General features: G+C 39.8%; 1 non-coding gene across 1 annotated transcript; it reads right to left on the minus strand.

Annotated features, from left to right (window-relative positions):
- Positions 1 to 5,883: 5,883 nt before the first annotated feature.
- Positions 5,884 to 5,989, minus strand: LOC128293431 (small nucleolar RNA R71). The gene has a single exon (XR_008283613.1). It is a non-coding gene; the product is annotated as a small nucleolar RNA R71 (small nucleolar RNA).
- Positions 5,990 to 9,302: the final 3,313 nt, after the last annotated feature.

Genomic DNA, 9,302 nt, shown 5'->3' on the forward strand with positions numbered 1-9,302 from the left:
GGCTGATTATTGGTTAGTCTTCTTCTCAGGAATTGTCAATTTCTTTTTCTCTGTGGGCCGAATGTATCCTTCTCATTCACCCTTTATTTCACTTTAATGGCTATCACTTAACTGTATGGTTGTTAAATATTGCTAGAGGCGTGATCTCCATAGTCAAGGGGTTAGGCCGATTGTTCTTTCACAACAAGTGATCTTTTCACTCGTGGTAAGTACTTTAAGTAGTAATTATATTGATAAGGGTTTATAACTTCTGATGAATCGTCTAACTATTTTATAAAGGTTAAAGCTTTGGAGAGAGTTTATTGGGTTTGGAGCAAGAGGGGTTCTGCAATAGTTCGATTAGTAAGTAGCGATGATTCAGATAAAATATTTGCGATACTATGGTTTTGGATTAACCGTAAATATGAACTAATGGTGGAGTTGTTGTTGTGAATCATAGGTACTTTGATCTTGGAAATGTTGAGGCTATAGTTTTGTTACAGGTGTGTGTACAGCACGACCATTAGATTTGTAACAGCAAAAGCCGAAAAGCTGAAAAGTAGGCTGTTGGCACCACATGAGAATGTGGCCACCCGTGTGGTAGGTCATGTAACAAAATATGGCCGTGTGGGCGATGAGATGGCCATGAGCTTTCTCATGGACCAAAATGATATTGGGCCACGATGGGCCAAACTGGGCCGTGCGGGCCCAATAGGCTCGTGGGCCCACATAAAAAAATCGTGCAAAATATGGAAAATTATGGGCTAAGCGGTGTAAACTACGTGGCTAAGGCCATTTTGGGCTATGTGAGCCATATGAGTGATGGGCCCACATGGGCCCGAAATATGGGCTATAGGCCCATTATCATTGGTTGACTATTAAGGTTGCACGGGTTGCCTGAGACGACTGTGGACCTACTATTGGGTCGGTAAGTAAACTTAGACCCTATACTAATGACATGACTAATATACCCCTGTGAGGTAATTTGACTGAAATACCCCTATATTATGTATGATTGCTTTTGAGCATAACATTTCTACATACACGTATGATATTATGTTGCATTGCATGGGGTGGGATATATGATTTTGGAAGAAGTGTACTGAAAGGCTATAAGCCTATTACTCGCAGCTTTGCTGTAAATACTGTTTTAGTACCAAAATCTGTACGACTTGGTGTGTATTGTTGGCTGGGTTGATTTTATCCCCACATGGTGTGTAGGGCTGGTATGGAGATGGTGTGTAGCAGATGGATTGGGTAGGATTCTATGTTTGCATACTGTACTGAAATGAGCTAAGGCCTAAACTTCCATTGGTACTGAAATGGGCTTAGGCCCAGATTATTACTGTTACTGAAAGAGGGGCTAAGGCCCCTAACTAAAAGTAGGGGCTTAGGCCCAAATTGTGTTTACTCTGATTGTATGCTTTTATGGGATTTTACACATTGAGTTTTCATAAATTCACCCATCTATTATCCATGTAGGAAATCCTCAAGCTTAGACAGATCGAGCCGATGGAGGCCTCGAAGGTGGCCACTCGACGTAGTTAATTTACTTAAAATACTATAATTTAGATTTTATTTGATATTGGGTTTTCGTTATGTAATAAGGTATTTTTAAAGTTTTTTTTTTTTAATTTGGAGATTTAATTACTTTAATCTTTACCTGTTAGTAATAGGACTCGTATTTTCAAGAAAGCACAAACCAAAGTTTTTCTGAAATCATCACGCATATGCCATATGTTTTAAAAGCTTCTACTACAAACACTGTTTTAAAATTTGAGAAACTAGTATAATTTATATTTTTCTTAAAGAACTGGAGTTTTCTCAAACAACTAGTCGTTCTAACCTTTTATTTTGAAACTAAATAAGTTTTTATGAAAAAAAGATTTTTTTCAATTTATGTTTTGGAAAAACACTCCAATGTCACATCACAGATTCGGCCATAATGTCTAGGTTGGGTTTGGGGTATTACATTTAATGGTGTCAGAGCTAGGTTGTAAAACTCGACTGTGGATTTTGGGCTTTTGCAAAAACGTGGAAATTTTAACAGAATTGTTACAAATGGTTTAAAGTGATTTGGAAATGTTTTACTGAAGAAGTGGTATACCGAGTCTCCGTGCCGATCCTGTAAGTCTTCTGATTGTGTATACAGAAAGAATTTTATTGGAATGTCATTACTAAGACTACTTAGGTAGTAAAACTATGCTGAAACTCTCTAGTTAGAGTAGACTGTGAACCATAGCAAGACTGCGAACTGGGAAAACAAACTCTGAGATAATATCATTCATAAGATATCTATAATGAACACAGGAACAATAAACTGACTAGCATAAACTTTTAATACAGATAAGAGCACGATTGAGTAATGAGCACTAGAGGTACTCGTGGTAAAGGCCACGGCTGAAGCCGTGGTGGTGCTCGGGCTAAGTCTTCGTCTTCTAGACACCAGCCTAATAAAGAAATCAGAGAGGCTCTAGCTTCATCTATGGCTGAGACAAGGTCTCCAAATCGAATAGCTGGGGACGACGCACTGTCCCAAGTGATGTTGAGGATTCTGGAAAGGGTCGCTGGGCCTAATACTGGTATTGTGGGCCGTGGGTCGGTAATGGAACAACTGAGGTCCAATAGTGCTGAGATTTTTAGGGGTATCGGTAGAGTTGCCGCTAATGTGGCTGAATATTGGATAGAGACCACGAGAAGGATCATAGATGACCTTGACTGCACCCCCGAGTAGAAACTAAAAGGTGTTGTGTCATTGTTACGAGATGAAGCCTATCAGTGGAGGCTTATAGTTAAAGTGGGTACTCAGCTCGACCGGTTGAATTAGGAATTCTTCAAGACTGCATTCCAAGTAAAATATGTGGGCGCTAGTTATGTGGATGCTCGTAGGAGGGAATTTCTGAATTTAACTCAAGGAGATAAGACAGTGGCTGAGTAAGAAGCTGAATTTTTACGACTTAGCCGCTATGCGATTGGGATGATGGCAACTGAATATGAGCATTGCGTTTGTTTTGAAGATGGCCTCAAAAATGGTCTACAGGTTTTGATAGCTCCACAGAGGAAGTGAGATTTTGCTACTTTAGTGGACAAGGTAAAGATCACCTAGGATGTGAAGAGCGTTGAGCGCCAGAACCGTGAAAAGAAAAGAGGTAGGAACAAGAGGGATTCGGTACCCTCATGCCCATTTTTGAGGCCTAAGAAAAAGCCTAGAGTGGATGGGCTAGCTAGAGATGAGATCCCTATTGCTGTCACTGGACTGCAGCCCTGTGCAGAGTGTGGAAGGTGCCATCAAGGTGACTGCTGGAGAAGGATTGGCGCATGTTACTGGTTTGGGTAATGTACAGAGAAGTGTTTAGAGTGCGGATCTGTGGAGCACCGTATTAGGGATTGTCCACGGAGGCCCGAGAAGATGCAAGCTACTAGTTTGGGTAATGTACAGAAAGGTGTTCAGCAGCCACCAAGGGGTCATGGTCAGGCCAGGCGTAAAAATGGTATGGGCTGTGGTTGTGAAGCAGAGGGCAGAGGTGCTAATTATATTGAGGCAAGGCAGCCAGTACTGGTTTATGCTACATGTCACCGAGAGGACGGAGAAGCCCCAAATGTTGATACAGGTACGTTATTTATCCATTGTGTAGCTTCTGCCGCACTGATTGATGTTGCATCTATGTATTCCTAAATATAACTTGTACTATACCTGAGACCTCAGGTTTAATGGTGGAAAGTGTTATGAGTAAGGTTGTTGAGTCCACTAGAGCAGATATGCATTTGAAGGACCAGGGAGTTATCTTCTTGGAGGATTTCATGAAACTTTCCTGTAGAGAATTTGACTTAATTCTGGGCATGGATTAGTTGGTTAAGTATCAAGTGCATTTGGATTGTGCTAACACTCAGGTTAAATGTGGTAGTGTCTTGGAATTTGAGTGCGCAGCAGGAGCGTAATGGGGTAGTCTGTATGGGCAATAGTTCAAATAGTTAGAAATTTTGGGGACGAAATTTCTGTAAGGAGGGGTGAATTGTAAGACCCTAAATTTGGGTATAGCACGGCCGTGTCAATCTGGCAGAATCGAAGCACGACTCACACGGGTATAGTACACGCTGGTGCCATTCTAACAGGCTCGAACACGACCTGAAGTAATCACACATGGGCGTGTCCCTGCCGAGCCCAAGTTAAGTCCAATTCGGAAAAGGCCACTTTTGAGGGTTCATAGGCATTCCAAAGCCTATAAATACACCCTAGAAGAGGAGAAGAGGGGGCACACAGAATAGGTAGTAAGGAATTACTCCAAAGAAGCCGATTGATTCATCTTAGAAGTCGGATTCATCATCAAGACTGAAGATCTCTCTTCAATTCCCCTTCAGAAGTTTTGGGTTTTCTTTATGTTTTGTATTCTTTATTTTTCTAAGATGTTTTCTTATTTAGTTGTGAACCAAATCTCCTAAATACCTAAGGGGAATGAACCCTAAGACGAATCTTGTTATTATTTTCTGAATTGTATGATAAATATTTAACTTGTTCTTAATTATGTGTTCTTAGTTCTTGTTTTGATATCCCAGGATACTGATTCAAGATAAGCTCTTATTCAGAGGAGGAATAGACCCTGGCTAAGTGTACATTTATCATAATTAAGCGGAGTTGATTGCGCGCCTAGACATAGGGTGACAAGATTTTGCTGGATTAGGGTGAAACCTAATAAGGGGATCCATAGATCGAGTTAATGCAATCCTAGAGTGTTAATTAAAGAATAGTCTTAGTTATTCAATCTAGGGATTAGACGTTATTAGTCTTGAACAGGGATAATAACATAACTTAGGGATCTCTACGTAACAAGTTGAATGAATAAATCATCCAATTCGAAGCTAGAATAACAAGTAAAGTTTAGGTGGATTTTTCCTTAGGTATTGTCTTAAGTCAATCGATTTTTTCCCAAAAGCAATTCCCTAATTCTTTTCACTGTGAGTTCTTATTTTAGATAATTAGTTAATTAAAACAAAACCCCATTATTCTTAGGCTAGATAATAAAAAGATAGTCATTACTAGTACTTTTAGTTCCTTTGGGTTCGACAATCCGGTCGTGATAAAACTATACTTCTGTTCGATAGGTACACTTGCCTACATCGCGATAATAGTGAGTTTCAAAAACGATTAAGTATAAATATTTAAAACCTATCACGAAATAACGTGATCAAGCTTTTGGCGCCCTTCTGGGAACTAAGATATTAGGAACGCTTAATTTTTATTACTTTAGCCATTTATTTTTCCTGCAATTTAATTTAATTTTATTATTATTTATTAACTTACTTTTCCCTTCTTGTGGAAGGTTTTCATAGTTTTTGACTAGAAGAAACCTGTCGGGACCATTACTTTTTGACTAAGAGATCGATCGCATAGTACATAGAAACAAAAGAGAAATAAGGCGAAGCTTAAGATACATGGAGAACGAGCAAGAAGATGATACTCAACCCCCAACCAAAGAGATGGCTAAAAACCAAGGCAATCAGGTACCTCCTGCAATTGTGGTTAATCAAAATCCTGCTCCACGTACTATGTATGATTATGCTAAACCCTCTTTAACAGGAACTGAATCGAGCATAGTTAGACCTGCTGTAGCTGCAAATACTTTTGAATAAAAACCTAACACTATTCAAATGATACAACAATTTGTTCAATTTGATGGTTTGCAGGATGACGATCCCAACGCTCATTTAGCCAACTTTTTAGAACTATGCGATACATTTAAAATCAATGGCGTTTCTGATGATGCCATTCGTCTTCGGTTGTTTCCCTTTTCATTAAGGAACAAAGCTAAATAGTGGTTGAACTCGTTACCACGAGGATCAATTACTACTTGGGAACAAATGACTGAAAATTTTTACTAAAATATTTTTCGCTAGCTAAAACGGCTAAATTACATAATGATATCTCTTCTTTTATGCAGATGGATTTAGAAACACTATACGATGCATGGGAGAGATACAAGGACCTTCTGAGAAGGTGCCCTCACCATGGGTTACCGCTTTGGCTCCAAGTATAAACATTTCATAATGGTCTGAATCCTTCGACTCGGCAAATGGTTGACACAGCAGCGGGTGGAACCATTAATAATAAAACACCGAAAGGTGCCTATGAGTTTATAGAGGAGATGTCACTGAATAACTATCAGTGGCTAGTCATGAGGACAAAGCCAATGAAAATAGTCGGCATTTATAACGTCGATTCTGTCACCATGCTCTCTAATCAGGTAGAGCTCTTAAATAAAAGATTGATGGTTTTCTTAATTCTTCACAGGTTCACCCAGTAATGCAGTGCAAAGCAAGTAGTGGTGGAACAAACCATTCAGGATACCAACCTTATGGCCATAACATGGATAACGAGCAATTAAACTACATAGGTAATAATCCTCGACCTCAAAACAATCCATATAGTAACACTTATAATGCAGGTTGGAGGAACCACCCAAATTTCTTGTGGGGCGGTCAAGGAAATCAAAGACCACAACAACCTCCGGGCTACCAACAACCATCCTACCAACAGGAAAAGAAGCCAAACCTTGAAGAGATGCTCTCAAAGTTTATATCAGTGTCGAAAACTCATTTTTAGAACACTGAGACAGCACTTAAGAATCAACAAGCGTCAATCCAAGGGCTCGAGACTCGGATAGGCTAGCTTTCAAAAATAATCTCTGAACGACCACATGGTGTTTGCCAAGTAATACCGAACCTAACCCAAGGGAACAACTCAATGCAATAAATATTCAAGATGACGAAGGAGTCGTTGAGCCTGAACCAGAACTGAGGCACAAAACTGTGGTAAGCAAAGGTCAAGGTGAGGTAGATTATAATAAAAACAAACCAGTGACTATCGAATATAAACCTCATGTGCCATACCCCAACGCGACAAGGAAAGACCGCTCAGATGAACAATTTGGTAAATTCCTTAGACTCTTAAATAATTTACATATTAACTTACCGTTTATTGAAGCTCTATCACAGATGCCAAACGCAATGAAATTTTTAAGGGAGCTTTTAGCAAATAAGCGAAAGTTGGACGAGGCATCGCGTGTGGAACTGAACACAGTTTTCTCGGGCATTCTCCAAAATAAACTACCCAACAAACTAAAAGACCCAGGGAGCTTTACTATTCCTTGCTTAATTGGTAGTTTAGATATTAATTATGCATCGGCTGATCTAGGGGCTAGTATCAACGTCATGCCTTACAAAATGTTTAAGCAACTAGGTCTAGGGAAACCTAAACAGACTAGGTTGAGCATTCAATTAGTAGATAAAACTATAAGATTCCCTAGAGGTATTATTGAAGATGTGCTAGTTTAAATCGATAAAATTATATTTCCCGTTGACTTTATTGTTCTAGACATAGAATAGGATAGAAACACTCCCTTAATCTTAGAAAGGCCCTTTTTAGCAACTACTAAAACTATCATTGATGTTGGCACAGGTGAACTCACACTCCGGGTGGGAGACGAAACAATCGCCCTTCAAGCTCGCAATTCTGGAAACACATCAGGAATTAAAGGTGATCATTTAACCCATTCTACTAAAACTAACAATATGGTCCAACCTACTTTGCAGAAAATGAGTCTGAATGAAGTACACGAGTCATTCTTAGGAAAAAGTAGAGGACCTGTTCATGAAGATCGAAGATTACAAATCAAGGAACTCGATGAATGGTGGACACAAAAACCAAGAACACCAGACAAACCGAAACTACGCCAAAACGAGCCCGATACCTCTCCAAATCAACTTAAGGTTGGTGATAAGGTCTTATTAAATGTCGCAGATCCCCATATCGTCACTACCACACCGAATGAGGAAATCCTTATTACGGTACTCAATATTTTTCCATTCGGTACGGTGGAGGTGAGTCATCCCAAGTTCGGCACTTTTAAGGTAAACAACACCAATTTAAAACCTTATTTTGATGAGATTGATAGCAGGAATGAGGAGAATAAACTCCTCAAACCACCATGATTATTCAAACGGAGACGTAAGTTAAGCTTAGACTATAAATAAGCGCATCTCGGGAGGCAACTCGAGCATTAACAACATTAATTTCTTTAAATTTTGATATTTAACTCCTAACTTACTAATAGAAATCTTGAATACAGGTGTTTCCACAGAGAAACGGTCAAGCACACGGGCGTGCTTAAGGCCGTGTAAAAACAGGGCAAAAGATTTCTCCAACATGGGCGTGGGCTTTCACACATGGGCATGGGAGAAGCGAACGAAGCTAGACACGGCCGTGCGACATGGCCGTGTGACCTCACACGCCACGGGCGTGTACTAAATGTTAGACGCTCCCAAATTTGAAATTCGCAAATCACACGGGCTGAAATTGGGGAACACGGGCGTGTGCCATGGCTGTATGCCCCAAAATCTATATATTCCCTACATTATTCACTTTCTTCCCCATTCAAAAACCCTAACCCTAGCCGCTACAACTCCACACGGCCCCCCTGCCACGCCCGTGAGCCGCCTACAACTCCATTCTCGACGCCTACTCTCTTCCCTTAGCGTTTGTTTACTCCCTTTTCTTTTATTTCACTGATTTATAATGCTATTTATCATATTAATCCATGTTTTTCATGTTATTTCTATATTGATAATCACATAAATTTCATTTATCAAACAAGTTATCATCTTTCTCATGTTTAAAATCTTACTCATTACATGATTCCTACACTTCATGTAATTAGTTAGAAGTAAATATTCATGGCTAGGATAGTTGAAATAATCATGCATATTGTGTTGACATCTCTTTTCATTCATATAGTATTTTGCATTCCATTCCTTGCCATTTTTACTTATATCACCATGCTCATGCCACATCGAAATGGGTTATTAAACTTATTGCTTTAATTGTGGCTGAATTTATTCATGCATTTTCCTTTTCAAATTTAGTCGTATTCCTTTTATATATTATAAATTGCCCACTCATCAAAAAGACGAATTGATGTTTCCACTTGTAGGTACACAATGTCGACTTCAAGTGGAAAGAAAACTCTCATACCAGCCTCGAAGAAGAGGAAGGGAGCGTCATTTTCCGCGGGTCCAACCGTAGAAATTTGTCACCCTTTCCTACAGTTCCCCCGAGGGCCTCAAGAAGAGCTTTTTCAAATACTTCGGGCCCGACCCTTATTTTTGGGCCGCTGCATCAACTGGACTGCCATAGAACAAGTTCAGATGGCTGACGTGATTCGGGCTCTCCTAACCATCGACCCTTAGGAGTTGTTCTTCGGGATTATCGAGCCGACATACCTCGAGCTCACAATGGAACTCTGCACAACGTTCCATCTTCAGACCGTAAT

The sequence above is a fragment of the Gossypium arboreum genome, chromosome 5, assembly GCF_025698485.1.
Source record: "Gossypium arboreum isolate Shixiya-1 chromosome 5, ASM2569848v2, whole genome shotgun sequence".
Taxonomy (NCBI): Eukaryota; Viridiplantae; Streptophyta; class Magnoliopsida; order Malvales; family Malvaceae; genus Gossypium; species Gossypium arboreum.